Source organism: Elaeis guineensis, chromosome 1 (assembly GCF_000442705.2).
Source record: "Elaeis guineensis isolate ETL-2024a chromosome 1, EG11, whole genome shotgun sequence".
Classification (NCBI taxonomy): Eukaryota; Viridiplantae; Streptophyta; class Magnoliopsida; order Arecales; family Arecaceae; genus Elaeis; species Elaeis guineensis.
Window position 1 is genome coordinate 162,254,989 of NC_025993.2, and position 15,302 is coordinate 162,270,290.

Genomic DNA, 15,302 nt, shown 5'->3' on the forward strand with positions numbered 1-15,302 from the left:
CGTCACACCGGTAACACTTGATCTTGCTTAAGTCCCTCCTAGACTTGGACCGCCCTCATCGCGATCTCCTGTCGCTCCGTCTACCGCCTCTTGTTCCTCTAGAAGCCACCAAAGCTGAGCTACCGCCACCTGAGCTCGAAACCGAATTCTCCTTCTTGAGAATCTCGTTCTGGAGTATCACCGCGATGACCTCATCCATCTTGATGGTGCTCTTCCTCATTAGAAGAGCAGTCACCAAGGACTCGTACGAAGGTGGAAGTTACGTTAGCAAAATCAGCATCCTGGTCTTCTCTTCAACATTCTCACCAACGTTGAAGAGGTCGATAAGGATCTTCTGGAAGTGGCTAAGATGCTCCTGCACGCTCTATCCCTCAATCATCCGCAGCGGGTAAAACTGCCTCCAAAGAAAAAGAGTGTTGGTGAGAGACTTCGCTATGTACAACTCCTCGAGCTTCGACCACAGCACCGTTGGAAAAATCTTGCTAAGGACATGGATCACCACCTCATCCACAAGGTACATGCGAATGGTACTCACCGTCTGCATCTGTAACCATTTTCAATCCCATACGTCCATGGTGGTCGGCTTCTCCTCGCATAAAAGAGCATCGATCAATCCTTACTGGATGAGCATATTCTTCACCTTTGCCTGCCACAAGGAAAAATTGCTCTTTTCATCAAACTTGTTGATCGCCATCTTGATTATTTCTGTCTTCTCTATTTTCAGTCTTGCTCACCACCGCTGCAATCTACGTCCTTGTACCACCTCGCTCTGATATCACTTGTTGGGTAGATGTCTGGTCAGGACACCACCTCCCAAGATCTTTTTGATACCGCACGATGTAGCAGGAAGAAAAAAAAAATAAAACAGAAATAATTAAAATACGTGGATCAGCTAAAAAAGAGCTCGCCTCTACAGGACATGCAAACTTCACTATGAGAAAAAAAAAATTACGAGAGAAGATCTCACCCTCAACTCTCGTACCTCCAATTTTTTCCTCACAGAAAGTTCTCTCTCACAAAAGCCTTCTCTTTTGGAAGACCCCTTTGAACTCCTAAAGCGACCGCTGTCCGCTGTCTATGAGCCTCCTGCTCCTTCTCTCCACAGCGATCACGGTCTCTCTCTCTTCACGGGCTCGGACTCTTCACTGTTGAAGCCCGTGCGCGCTACACAGGACCACCAGCCGAGCCACACAAGGCCACTCACCCCACTGTTTACTGTACAGGCCCTTTTATAGGCTTAAACACTCAATTAAGAAGTGATTAGGAGTCCTAAACAAAGCCAAATAACTTTTCCAACTATTGGAACAAGACCGCAAGCTACCCATGCCCTCCGATCGTACGTCGATCCATGAAATAGTATCGTAGACCGTGCAAAATATGTGGAAAATGTCCACGCGGTCCACGCAGTGGGCCATGGACTGCCCGGTTCACGATGGACCGGGAAAAGAGGCTCCCAACGGGTGCCTGGGCCTTGGCTGGCCCGTGTGCCTGGGCCTGGGCCACGCCTCGTGCGCCTGGGCTTGGGTCAGGCACCATGCGCGACCGCACCGCCGCCGCTCCGCTGGCCCGCCGCCGGCCGCCGACGGTCCTCTGCTGCTCCGAATTCTGTGCCGTCTTCAATCACGTGTATCTTGACCGTCCGGACTCCGTTTGGGGTGATCTTGATCTCGTTGGACTCCATTTTTCATCGCGGACCTCATTGTGGGCTTAATATAGACCAAATCTCGAGGTGTCAAATTCTAGCAAGCTCTGTGATGTTAAGTGAATTTACGAGGTGGCTTTTAAAGAGTAACAACTTGGATTAGGTCAATGGCATATATCCATCTTTTTGAAGAAATTTTCTATACCTCCATGGTAGCATGTTACGTATAGTTACCATATTAGTTCTAAATTTATTTTAAGATGGATCTCCATCAAAAAAAATTTATTTATACATCCCTTTTTAAATTATTGAATTAAATTAATAATGAGATAAATCTATTTTTACATCCCATTTTATTATCTTATTAGCTTTGATAAATAAAGAATAAAAAAAAGGGAGATATATCTTAAAGAATTGAAAAAAAGATGTATAAATAGTTTTTCTTGATAGAGATATATCTCAAAGTAAATTAAAAACTAATACAGAACCTATAAATCATTTTTCTTACCGTCATGGAGTCATTGAAAAGTTCATAAAAAGTGACACGTAAACAATTAATCTCTTAAAATTTTCCCATCCAAAAAATCATCTTGTAGATCCAGTTACAATCATGAAGCTATATGAAAAATTTTGGTTGAAAAAAGGAACTATAGTCATTTGTTGCGCCAATTATTGTTTTAAGAGATTGACAAAGTAAAGTTATTCAACTCAAATCAGACTTGAGTTGCTAGGTAAGTTGGTTAGACCAAGTTAAAATTAAAAAAATAAAAAACAAAAGATATTATAATTTTTTTTGGAAAAATAAATTACATGGATCTATTGACTAATATTACTTGCAGTATGAGTATAAAAATGATGAATGGTGTAAGGTTCCAAAAATGAAACGCTGTCATGTTATTGAAAAGTATGTCGATCTTATTGATTGTTTGAGCGTTTTAAAAGGTAAATTTTGAAAAATATTCAGAAGAATAAAGCAAACTTTATTTTTCTTATGTTCCATCCAAAGAGAAAAAAATTGATGTTGAAGTATATATCACAGCTTATTGTAAATAAGTTTATTTTATAACACATAACAAGATGTTTGAATAATGGTTACCCGTAAAATTGTGTCAAGTTAAGGGATCATTTTGTTTTAGTTCCCATTTTGAATGAGTTTTTCAAATTCTAAAACTGATTTGGGATGTGGAGTGTTGGCTGGTGGAGCCTGCTATATTCTGAAACAGTGGATACATGGACACTGGAGAAGCGTGGGATCACCAACAATAATGAGATTCCGATTTTGTTTTCTAAGAATCAGTGAAATTAATTATTTCCTCTAAATTATCTCTTCAATCTTAGTGGAAATTGTAGGTGTCATGAAGAGAGAGAGAATGTAGGGTGAAGTATTGTGTGCATAGGATTCCCCCCCTCCCCTCAATAGTGTTGCATCTCAAAATCTATTGAATGGACGTCTATAACTATGCCAAACCACATGTTCTCCACACTAAGAATCTTGTTTACTTGGCGTTATTAGGAAAGTTTAAGTGTTTCATTCCAAGATGGGGAATGACTGCCTCATGTGATTCCTCACTAGCTTCTACTGTTGTTTGTTTATGTGTTGCATCGGCTCTTGTGCCAAATGGCACTCGTATCCTACCGTCTTGTGTGACTTGGCACGCCATGCACCATGTAACCGTACATGGTGCAAATTATAGCTGTTTGTTTCTATAACGGTTCATCACAATCAACGCTTGACGAATAAGATTTATAGAAATGAACAGTTGCGATCGGCACCATGTACGGCTAAATGATGCATGCCGTATAGAATATAATTTCTCATGGATGCTATCCAAGGGTGCTCCACCATGCACCCCCACGGGAAGGATTCGGCGAGTCAAAAGTGCAGGCAAATGGAGGGAGCAAAGGGCGAATAGCCTTCTTGACAAAGCGAGGTCTTGCGGGAGGTGTTTGTCAGGGATTGAGTGGACGGTGGAATCCATCAAAGAAGGGAATATACGGTGAACGCAAACGGTCCTCCAAAGAGAGCATCTTTGATTCGTTCTTATTTTGGATAAGCAAATCCATGTGATAAATGCTAGGATTAGTAGGGTTAGAAGGTTCTTTATCCCATCAGCATCAGCAAGGACGTGGATAATTGCAACCAAGCACCCATTAGAATTGTTCTTCCACAAACCATGGAAAGCCAAAGAAAAGATAGAGGGGGAGACGGATCTTCCATGCAATGATTCTAAAAATTGGCATCTCCTAGTAAGTTTCATGAACATTGTTATTCTTTTTCCAAGAGAAATTGCACCGGTTATCTTTGTAAGCACGAGTTATATAGTCGCTAACTTGTATTCAAACTTCAAAGGAGAGCATGGAGATAGTACTATGTCGCGGTCATTTTAGAGATGTTGAGCATCTACATATTGGTACCATTTTAGAGAGATTGAGCATCGACATGGTACCATATGATGGTCATATTAAAAAGGTTGAACCTTAGGCAATGAAGATGAAAATCTAAGATATATTAATTAGATAAAAAACTTAGTCCTTCTCAATATTTTTTTGACAAAGAAGAAAACTTGCTGCCTATCAAATTGCTACAAATTAATATTTGTGATGATCTATGTTTGACCCACACCAATGTCTAGATTTTGAGTTTGGGCCCATTTGATGCATCGGCTCATTAGCTTATAAATAGGCTCTTTTTTCTTTTGAATCTGCACTTTAGTATATGGTACATAAGGTAGAAAACTATCTAAGCTTTATTGTCTCCCATACCTGTCATATTATTTCTACTTTATGAGAAGAGAAAAAGCCATAGTTAGATATAATTTCTAGCTTCTACTTTCTTTCTTCCTCTTTTTTTTTTTTTTGTTTTTGTTTTGACCTTTCTTCTTCTTGTAGAAACGTTTTTATATGACATTATTGAATACTTATTTTTATTGAGAAGTACCTTTTTTATTTTAAAAATCATAAAGCACCTTTTTTCTATACAATACCAAAACATGCCATCACATACCCTTGCCTATCATTGGCCTTTGCATAACTTTCTAATCCGTGTATCTCGATTATGAATCGGAATTGTACTCATACTAGATTTTAACATACTTATATATTATATTATATATGCATACATCCATGATGGCACTACCTTGCTTTATAATATATGCCAATGCTCGATAGACTTCATTAGTTATATTGAGTAACCTTAAAAGCTTTAGCTCATAAGGCAAAGGTAAACAATGTATATGAAGTTGAGCACCCCCTTCCTGTGTAATGTAGTTGCTTGTTGAATATTCAATTGATCACAAAACTTTAAGCCAATAGGGAAAGTGTCAAAAATATATATCAAGCTAGCTTAAACCATGCACATGGAGGGATAGGTGTCAAGATAATAATTGAGATAATTAAATAAATAATTAGTATCAAGGGAATTCCAATTTGCAGCCTCCAACAAAGCTAAGCTCTTATATCATCTTAACTACTAAACCCCAAAAGCTAAACAAAAGTCACATGGGGCAGGCACAAGAGAAAGAAATATAGAACAGGCTTGCTACTTTGTCATATTTTCTCTAATGAAAAAGAAGCCCAAAAGGTAAGAATTTTTTTTACTAATGGAGTCATCGGTCTTGTGATTGAAAAATTAAAGAAGAAAAGAAAATTGCATGCACCATCCTATTTCTTCCCTATCAAGCCTTTCTATAGGCCCATTTCCTCATAAGGCCATATCTCCCATTGTGAAGTCTTCCTTCTTCTTTCCTAATCTCTCTTTTTTCAAGATCATTATACTTAAAATTTCACAAAATCTAAAAGATAGGATGTATACAATTTTTTATATTAGGGAAAACTAGAAAATTGTATGCTATGTATGGATACTAATATATATCATGTTATGAAAATTGTATATTGATTTATCTATATGTATGTATTGACTTGCTAAATAACTAATTAATTTAATATATATCACCCGATCATATAATGTGTATTGGTAAAAAATATATTTTAAAAATTATACGTCGATTTATCTATAAGTGTATATTCGATTACTGGTAGATGTATATCAAAAAACTTATAGTATATATTAGAAAATCAACAAGTGTATATCACTTGGCCATATAATGTATATTGGTAAACATGCTATTCTAAAAAGTATGAATCAATTTATTTGAAGATATGTATTGGATCAGAAGATGAATAATATGTTAAGAATGTATTATCTAGTTGTGTATCATATATATGAATGGATATAATATTTTAGAAACTATGTATCGATATATCTGAAGATGTGTATTAACTTATTAGATGATAAATTTATTTGATATGTATCATTTGATCATGAAATATATATCAGTAAAAATAAAAAAAATAATATATATCATTTTATTTATTTATTTATTTATTAAGTTATTGGACTCGTGATTCTGCTTGCAAAAGAAGTTTCTGACTTTTTGAGCTTCTTCTCTGAGATGAGCAATAGTAAAGATATGATAAAATAAAAAGCACGTTTTGCATCAAAATTAGTGATCCGAGGAAATGTATCCACGGAGGAGTCGTCTCAGGATCCTCCAAATAATTTGAAATGAGGGGTCAGACTTCTTAGGGACATTATGTCCTTTCAAATCTCCAAGGGACATGCTAATTTATTGCGCAGTGCCTGGAATCTGACCGGTTCCTCCAGTTCATTATTAATTATTCAACAACTGTCTTCATTCAAGAGACGTTCCAAAAAGAAATCTATAGTAATCTCCCTTGCTTTGCTTGTCCAAAGACTCCGATTCTTGATATAATTGAGCATGGTTTTGTCACCAAAGTAATTCACATATCTTTTAGGCGCTTGCTGCACCGGATCTCATTCTCAAGTAAGGTGCAGCTGTCACCATGCGATGGGCGACAGAGTTTGTAGCACTTTGAGATGTATATGGTGGACGATCCAATGGTGGATTCGTGCTTTTCGCACCAAAGATAAAACTCTGTCCCCCATGCGGCAACTCTTTGGGTGCCACGATCGAGGTGCGTCGTGAGCCGTGGCTTCATACTTGTTCTCCAGCTTTTTTTTTTTTTTTTTTGGTAAAAATTGTTCTCCAGCTAATTGACAGAACACTGACCACCTAAGAACAATTTTAAGAAAACTAGCGATAATAATCAATTGCTTATCAACAATGCTAGAAACTTCCGATCTGCGGCATTATTTTTAAGCTGTTGAGACTAGAAGATTTTTGGCTTATTTTGCTTCTGATGTCCTTGACATGTCGGATTGTACCGTTGGAGATTAATTTCTTAATATCTTGTCCAAGATTTTTTTTTTTTTGGGACTTAAAAATTGAAGCAAATTAGATATTTATTATATCATCCATCGGAGGAAAGTGCGTACGTGAATGGTTACGCCTTGATGCCTTACATTTCATCGGACATGTGATCTCTCCCACTCGGGCATATGACACTTAGTATGTCATCCAACAGTTAGTGCTGTGGGCGACTTCTCTGCACACAGATCCTTTGTTGTACATCGTATAGTGCCGTATATAATGTGCACATAGATCAAATATATAATATTTAGATACAGTTTGATAAGAAGTAGTATTTCACATCATCTCTGTGACGTAAGTTAGATGATATGATCATCTTATTTAATATTGTAAAATTTTATCTAGTGATGAAGGATGCAATGATAAATTTGGTGATACATCACCGGATACTGATGCCATGCTGAAATTATTTTGGGACAAAAATATTCCTAATCAGTAAATTGGGAAGAAAATAAAAATCCTCATCATCTTTTTCTATAAATACCTATCTACTGGATGTATTTTTTTATTTTTATTGATAAATTTAGTTAAATGATATGGATACCTGTTATTTATTTATTAGATATGTATTTTATTTCTATGGTTAGATATGATTAATTAGCATTGGATGGATCATGCTAAACCTTTCATATTTTTTTTTCTCAATTTATTTTGATGGGCTAAATCATTCCTAATAGACAACTCCAATATTGATGATCAAAATTGACTGAGTCTAATCAAACCTGATTATATATAATATTATTATTATATTATTTTAATAGATTCATCAAAATAAATATCTATAATAAATAAATAAATATTATTAATATTACTACTGCTACATATTTTTGTGAGAAATTATAAATAAAAAATATTTAATCAAGTTGTAGAATAATTATTATGTACTAATATACAAGGTTATTTATAATATTTTATATATTATCACTATTTAGTGCTATAGTAAACACAATGAAGTTTTATTTTCAATGATATTCCAGTGATATATCAAATACGGTGATTACATATCATCTCAGTATTTGCACATCATCCCAGTAATCATAACACTTAAATGATTACATTATTGGTAATATACCAAACAGCACTTTAGTATGTCATCCAACAGTTCATGTTATGGGTCACTTCTCTATGTGCGGATCCTCTATTGTGCGCTGCACGATACTGTACAAAGCATATACGCCCTCATGCATGAAGCTATGCGGTGCATGCCGTATACGACTATGTACACTATCCACCATATAATGGGTAGTGTATGTGATGCACTGCACCATGTGATCCACTGCACCGTGCAGTACAACAAAAGATTTTTGCCTCACTTCTCGTATCACCTTTGCTGTCAAACTAGATATATTGCCATCAAGTATATCCTGATTGTCCAAACAATAGCTTTCGTGCACTTGGTTGCTAGCTATTGCATCTAGTTAGACATAAGAGGCATTCGTATACGCAAATAATTGCACTAAACTGTTACATGGCAATATCCATTAATTATCAAACTAGAATAAGCATCATGCACGGTGCAAAACTTGTTCAACAAGATAGGTTATTTAGCAAGTGCAACAATTTGTGCAACAGTAGCTTGAAGGTTTCCTAATTATTAAGTGCTAGACTAATTACGTAGCCTTTCTAGCTATGGAGAGATTGAATCTTGCCAGAGTGAGTGTCGTTATCTCTTATACATTAGTACTATAGCCAAGCTTGAACAAGACAGTCTCTCTAATGTTGTCCTTTGCTAGCTAACCAAATAATGGTTCTGTTGGGTATAAAATGTCCACAGCCGAAACTCTCAGCGGAATCGACTACAGGACAGCTCCGCCCGGACTCCTACGGGAGCCGGGCTCCGCCGCCGACATCGACAACAGGACAGCTCCGTCCGGACTCCTACGGGAGCCGGGTTCCGTCACCGACAACTCCAACGGTTACGAGCAGGACAGCTCCGCCCGGACTCCTACGGGAGCCGGGCTCCGCCGCCGACATCGACAACAGGACAGCTCCGCCCGGACTCCTACGGGGGCCGGGCTCCGTCACCGACAACTCCAACGGTTACGAGCGGGACAGCTCCGCCCGGACTCCTACGAGAGCCGGGCTCCGTCGTCGACATCGACAACAGGACAGCTCCGCCCGGACTCCTACGGGAGCCGGGCTCCGTCACCAACAACTCCAACGGTTACGAGCGGGACAGCTCCGCCCGGACTCCTACGGGAGCCGGGCTCCGCCGCCGACATCGACAACAGGACAGCTCCGCCCGGACTCCTACGGGAGCCGGGCTCCGTCACCGACAACTCCAACGGTTACGAGCGGGACAGCTCCGCCCGGACTCCTACGGGAGCCAGGCTCCGCCGCCGACATCGACAACAGGACAGCTCCGCCCGGACTCCTACGGGGGCCGGGCTCCGTCACCGACAACTCCAACGGTTACGAGCGGGACAGCTCCGCCCGGACTCCTACGGGAGCCGGGCTCCGCCGCCGACATCGACAACAGGACAGCTCCGCCCGGACTCCTACGGGGGCCAGGCTCCGTCACCGACAACTCCAACGGTTACAAGCGGGACAGCTCCGCCCGGACTCCTACGGGAGCCGGGCTCCGCCGCCGACATCAACAACAGGACAGCTCCGCCCGGACTCCTACGGGAGCCGGGCTCCGCCGCCGACATCAACTACAGCACAGCTCCGCCCGGACTCCTACGGGAGTCGGGCTCCGCCGCCGACATCAACAACAGGACAGCTCCGCCCGGACTCCTACGGGAGCCGGGCTCCGTCCTCAGCGTCGACCGCTGGTAAGTCTCGTCCGGACTCCTACGGGAGCCGGACTTCGCCTTTGACTTTAATTGCAGGGAGACTTCGCCCGTACTCTTATGGGAGCTGGGCTTCATCCTCGACGCCAACGACAGCAGCCGCAAGCAGACTCCGCCCAGACTCCTACGGGAGCCGGGCTCCGTCCTCAACAACGACTGCTGGCCACCATAACGGCCACGATCCTGCTCCACTTCCTGTGGCGGATTCCGCGCAGCTCCATCATTCCCTGACAGGCCGCAGTAACCATCGCAGCTCTGCTCCACTTCCTGTGGCGGATTCCGCACAGCTCCACTATCCCCTGGCAGGCCACAATAACGGCCACGAACCTGCTCCACCTCCTGCGATGGATACCGGGCGATTCTCCCATCCGCTGGCAAGTCACGACAACGGACGCTGCTCCACTCCTCACAACTGATTCCACGTGGCGAGCTGCGGTGATAGCCACGATTCCACTCCACTACCCTTCGCAATAAATTTCTCCTGACTATGGACGGCCCACGACCAGACGGTTACAGACGTCGCCATCAATCCGTTACCTCCTCCGTCTATAAAAAGGGAGATCCAGATACGTTATTCTCTAAGCTCATTTCTTATCTCAAAACTCTGCTAAATTCTCCATTCGAGCACTCCATTCTTGTTGAGGCAGAGAACTGACTTGAGCGTCGGAGGGTCTTGCCGGAGCAACCCCACCTCCGGTTTAGACGTCCTTTGCAGGTTCCGACGGCGACCGCGGCTTCTCCGACTCCAGCTTCTCCGGCGCAAGTGGATTTTTGCACCAATAGGATTGGCGCTAGAGGAAGGGGCCTGTGTCTTCGCAGCACCCTTGTTCTTAAAGGAGTGTTCAACGGAGCCGCCTCCGACCGTCTCTCCGTCACCCACTCCTAATCTTCCCCCGCGAGATCGACACTCGATGCCTTCGCGCAAGGCGTCCACCCGACGGTCCACGGCCTCTGCGGCCAGATCTCAGGCTCCGGCCTCCCCTCCTATTTCTCAGCCTCCTCCTCCTCCCCCTCCGACGGCGACGGTTGGCGCGGAGCAATTTGACTTGCTGGCACAGCAGGTCAGAGGCCTCGTCGAAGCTGTGCAAGCAATGCAGCAGCAGCAACCGCAGGCGTCAGCGCACCCAGAAAGGGCATCGCCAGAATGCCAGAACCCGGCGGCGGGGCGGGCCACCTGGGCCAGCCGCCCCGTCTTTCTCGAGAAAACAAATCCGAGGGTAGAGAGCCCTCAATCGGACCACGACTCCACCCCTGGAAGATCCCTGCCCCCGTTCTGCCAAAGGACCCTCGAGACTCGAAGTCGAGAGGATTTTCTGGACCGGAGGCTCCAGGAGATGAACCGGTGGATTGAAGAACTCCGCCACGTGCCCCCCGCTTATGGTGAGGATATTTGCACTGACCCTCCCTTCTTCCAAATGATTATGCAGGAACCGATCCCACCAAACTTCAAGCTTCCCCAGTTCGAAAGCTACGACGGGACTTCGGACCCGATTGATCATCTGGAGGCCTTCCGAACGATGATGCTGCTTCACGGCGCTCCTGATGCCATCTTATGCCGGGCTTTCCCGTCTACTTTGAAGGGAGCAGCGAGGAACTGGTACTCGGCTTTGAAGCCGGAAACCATCTTTTCCTTCGATCAAATGAGCCACCAATTTGTGGCCCATTTTGTCAGCAGCCGGCGTCCCCGGAAGGGTTCGGAGTCCCTCATCAACATCAAGCAGAGGGAAGGGGAGTCCATATGGGCCTACGTCAACCGCTTTAACATTGCGGCGTTGGAGGTCCGGAACTTGAACCAATCAGTTGCCATGGCCGCCCTGAAATGTGGCCTTCAGAAGAATGATCTTTTGTACTCCCTGGAGAAGAAGTACCCCAGAGATTTTGCCGATTTACTGGCTCGGGCTGAAGGATACGCCCGAGTGGAAGAAGCCTTCAAAATGAAGGACGAAGAGACAGCAAGGGAGCGTCAAACGGGAGATTCGAGTAAGCCCGCAGCTGAGAAAAGGCCAAAGGAAGCCCGGCCGCATTCCCGATCCCCTCCTGGGCATAAGCGCGCCCATACTCCACCCCGGGCATGCAGGCAGAGAAGCCCGGACCGCGGGGTTCGGCGGGGCTCCCCACCAGGGAGATTTCGCAACTACGCCCCCCTCAACGCCTCGAAGGCCCAGGTATTAATGGAGGTCAGGGAGCAGCTCCCTAGGCCGGAGAGGATGCGCACACATCCCGGGAAGCACAACCCCAACAAGTTCTGCCTCTATCACCGCGACCACGGCCACGACACCGAAGAATGCATCCAGCTCCAGGACGAGATCGAGGAGCTCATTCGGCGAGGTCGACTCGACAGATTCATCCGCCGCAGGCCTGAGGGTAGAGGAGACCGGCCAAGAGCCCTCCCACAGCCTGAACCGCAGAAAAGGGAGGAGCAACTCGGGGACCGGCCTCCCATCGGGACCATCGACTCCATCACCGGAGGGCCTCAAGGAGGAGCGGGAAAACTGTAAATGTATCACTTACGATTTCGTCTTGAATCTAATTTTCTTTCTACCTAACGTGCTCTTCCCACCTGGCATGGATTTGTTACGACTGGATACGACCCCTCCAAAAACCACAGCCATGTCAGGAACAGGAGGAGAACCTCGTCCTGACATGAGCGAAGTCAAAGGCCCGGTTCTTTTAGACCGGATGGGGGGAGAGGCCTTACAACGCCCTAATGTGCCCCCACAGCCCTGTTAGGGACAGGAGGAGAACTTCGCCCTAACTTGAGCAAAGTCAAAGACCCAGTTCTTTTAGACCGGATGGGGGGAGAGGCCTTACAACGCCCTAATGTGCCCCCACAGCCCTGTTAGAGACAGGAGGAAAACCTCACCCTAACTTGAGCAAAGTCAAAGGCCCGGTTCTTTTAGACCGGATGGGGGGAGAGGCCTTACAACGCCCTAATATGCCCCCACAGCCCTGTTAGGGACAGGAGGAGAACCTCGCCCTAACTTGAGCAAAGTCAAAGGCCCGATTCTTTTAGACCGGATGGGGGGAGAGGCCTTACAACGCCCTAATGTGCCCCCACAGCCCTGTTAGGGACAGGAGGAAAACCTCGCCCTAACTTGAGCAAAGTCAAAGGCCCGGTTCTTTTAGACAGGATGGGGGGAGAGGCCTTACAACGCCCTAATGTGCCCCCACAGCCATGTCAGGAATAGGAGGAGAGCCTCATCCTGACATGAGCAAAGTCGAAGGCCCGGTTCTTTTAGACCGGATGGGAGAGAGGCCTTACAGCGCCCTAACGCGCCCCCACAAGCCAGGCTGGTAACGAGAGGAGAACCTCATGCCGGCTCGAGCAAAATGGAAGGCCCGGACTCCTATGGGAGCCGGGTTCCAACGCCAAGGAAGACTTCACCCGGACTCCTACAGGAGCCAGATCCCAACGCCAAGGAAGACTTCACCCGGACTCCTACGGGAGCCGGGTCCCAACGCCAGGGAAGACTTCACCCAGACTCCTATGGGAGCCGGGTTCCGCCTACAAAGAAGACTTCACCCGGACTCCTACGGGAGCCGGGTTCTGCCGCCAAGGAAGACTTCACCCGGACTCCTACGGGAGCCGGGTCCTAACGCCAAGGAAGACTTCACCCAGACTCCTACGGGAGCCGGGTCCCAACGCCAAGGAAGACTTCACCCGGACTCCTACGGGAGCCGGGTCCCAACGTCAGGGAAGACTTCACCCGGACTCCTACGGGAGCCGGGTTCCGCCTACAAAAAAGATTTCACCCGGACTCCTACGGGAGCCGGATTCCGCCGCCAAGGAAGACTTCACCCGGACTCCTACGGGAGCCGAGTTCCGCCTACAAAGAAGACTTCACCCGGACTCCTACGGGAGCCGGGTTCCGCCTACAAGAAAGACTTCACCCGGACTCCTACGTGAGCCGGGTTCCGCCTATAAAGAAGACTTCACCCGGACTCCTACGGGTGCCGGGTTCCACCGCCAAGGAAGACTTCACCCGGACTCCTACGGGAGCCGGGTTCCGCCTACAAAGAAGACTTCACCCGGACTCCTACGGGAGCCGGGTTCCGCCGCCAAGGAAGACTTCACCCGGACTCCTACGGGAGCCGGGTTCCGCCTACAAAGAAGACTTCACCCGGACTCCTACGGGAGCCGGGTTCCACCTACAAAGAAGACTTCACCCGGACTCCTACGGGAGCCGGATTCCGCCGCCAAGGAAGACTTCACCCGGACTCCTACGGGAGCCGGGTTCCGCCTACAAAGAAGACTTCACCCGGACTCCTACGGGAGCCGGGTTCCGCCTACAAGAAAAACTTCACCCGGACTCCTACGGGAGCCGGGTCCCAACGACAAGGAAGACTTCACCCGGACTCCTACGGGAGCCGGGTTCCGCCTACAAAGAAGACTTCACCCGGACTCCTACGGGAGCCGGGTTCCGCCTACAAGGAAGACTTCACCTGGACTCCTACGGGAGCCGGGTCCCAACGCCAAGGAAGACTTCACCCGGACTCCTACGGGAGCCGGGTCCCAACGCCAAGGAAGACTTCACTCGGACTCCTACGGGAGCCGGATTCCGCCGACAAGGAAGACTTCACCCGGACTCCTATGGGAGCCGGGTTCCGCCTACAAGGAAGACTCCGCCCGGACTCCTACGGGAGCCGGGTTCCGCCTACAAAGAAGACTTCACCCGGACTCCTACGGGAGCCGGGTTCCGCCTACAAAGAAGACTTCACCCGGACTCCTACGGGAGCCGGGTTCCGCCTACAAGAAAGACTTCACCCGGACTCCTACGGGAGCCGGGTCCCAACGACAAGGAAGACTTCACCCGGACTCCTACGGGAGCCGGGTTCCGCCTACAAGAAAGACTTCACCCGGACTCCTACGAGAGCCGGGTCCCAACGACAAGGAAGACTTCACCCAGACTCCTACGGGAGCCGGGTTCCGCCTACAAAGAAGACTTCACCCGGACTCCTACGGGAGCCGGGTTCCGCCTACAAGGAAGACTTCACCCGGACTCCTACGGGAGTCGGATTTCGCCTACAAGGAAGACTTCACCCGGACTCCTACGGGAGCCGGGTTCCGCCTACAAGGAAGGCTTCACCCGGACTCCTACGGGAGCCGGGTTCCGCCTACAAGGAAGACTTCACCCGGACTCCTACGGGAGCCGGGTTCCGCCTACAAGGAAGACTTCACCCGGACTCCTACGGGAGTCGGGCTCCGCCTACAAGGAAGACTCCACCCGGACTCCTACGGGAGCCGGGTTCCGCCTACAAGGAAGGCTTCACCCGGACTCCTACGGGAGCCGGGTTCCGCCTACAAGGAAGGCTTCACCCGGACTCCTACGGGAGCCGGGTTCCGCCTACAAGGAAGGCTTCACCCGGACTCCTACGGGAGCCGGGCTTCGTCTACAAGGAAGGCTTCATCCGGACTCCTACGGGAGTCGGGCTCCGCCTACAAGGAAGACTCCACCCGGACTCCTACGGGAGCCGGGTTCCGCCTACAAGGAAGACTCCGCCCGGACTCCTACGGGAGTCGGGTTCCGCCTACAAGGAAGACTCCACCCGGACTCCTACGGGAGCCGGGTTCCACCT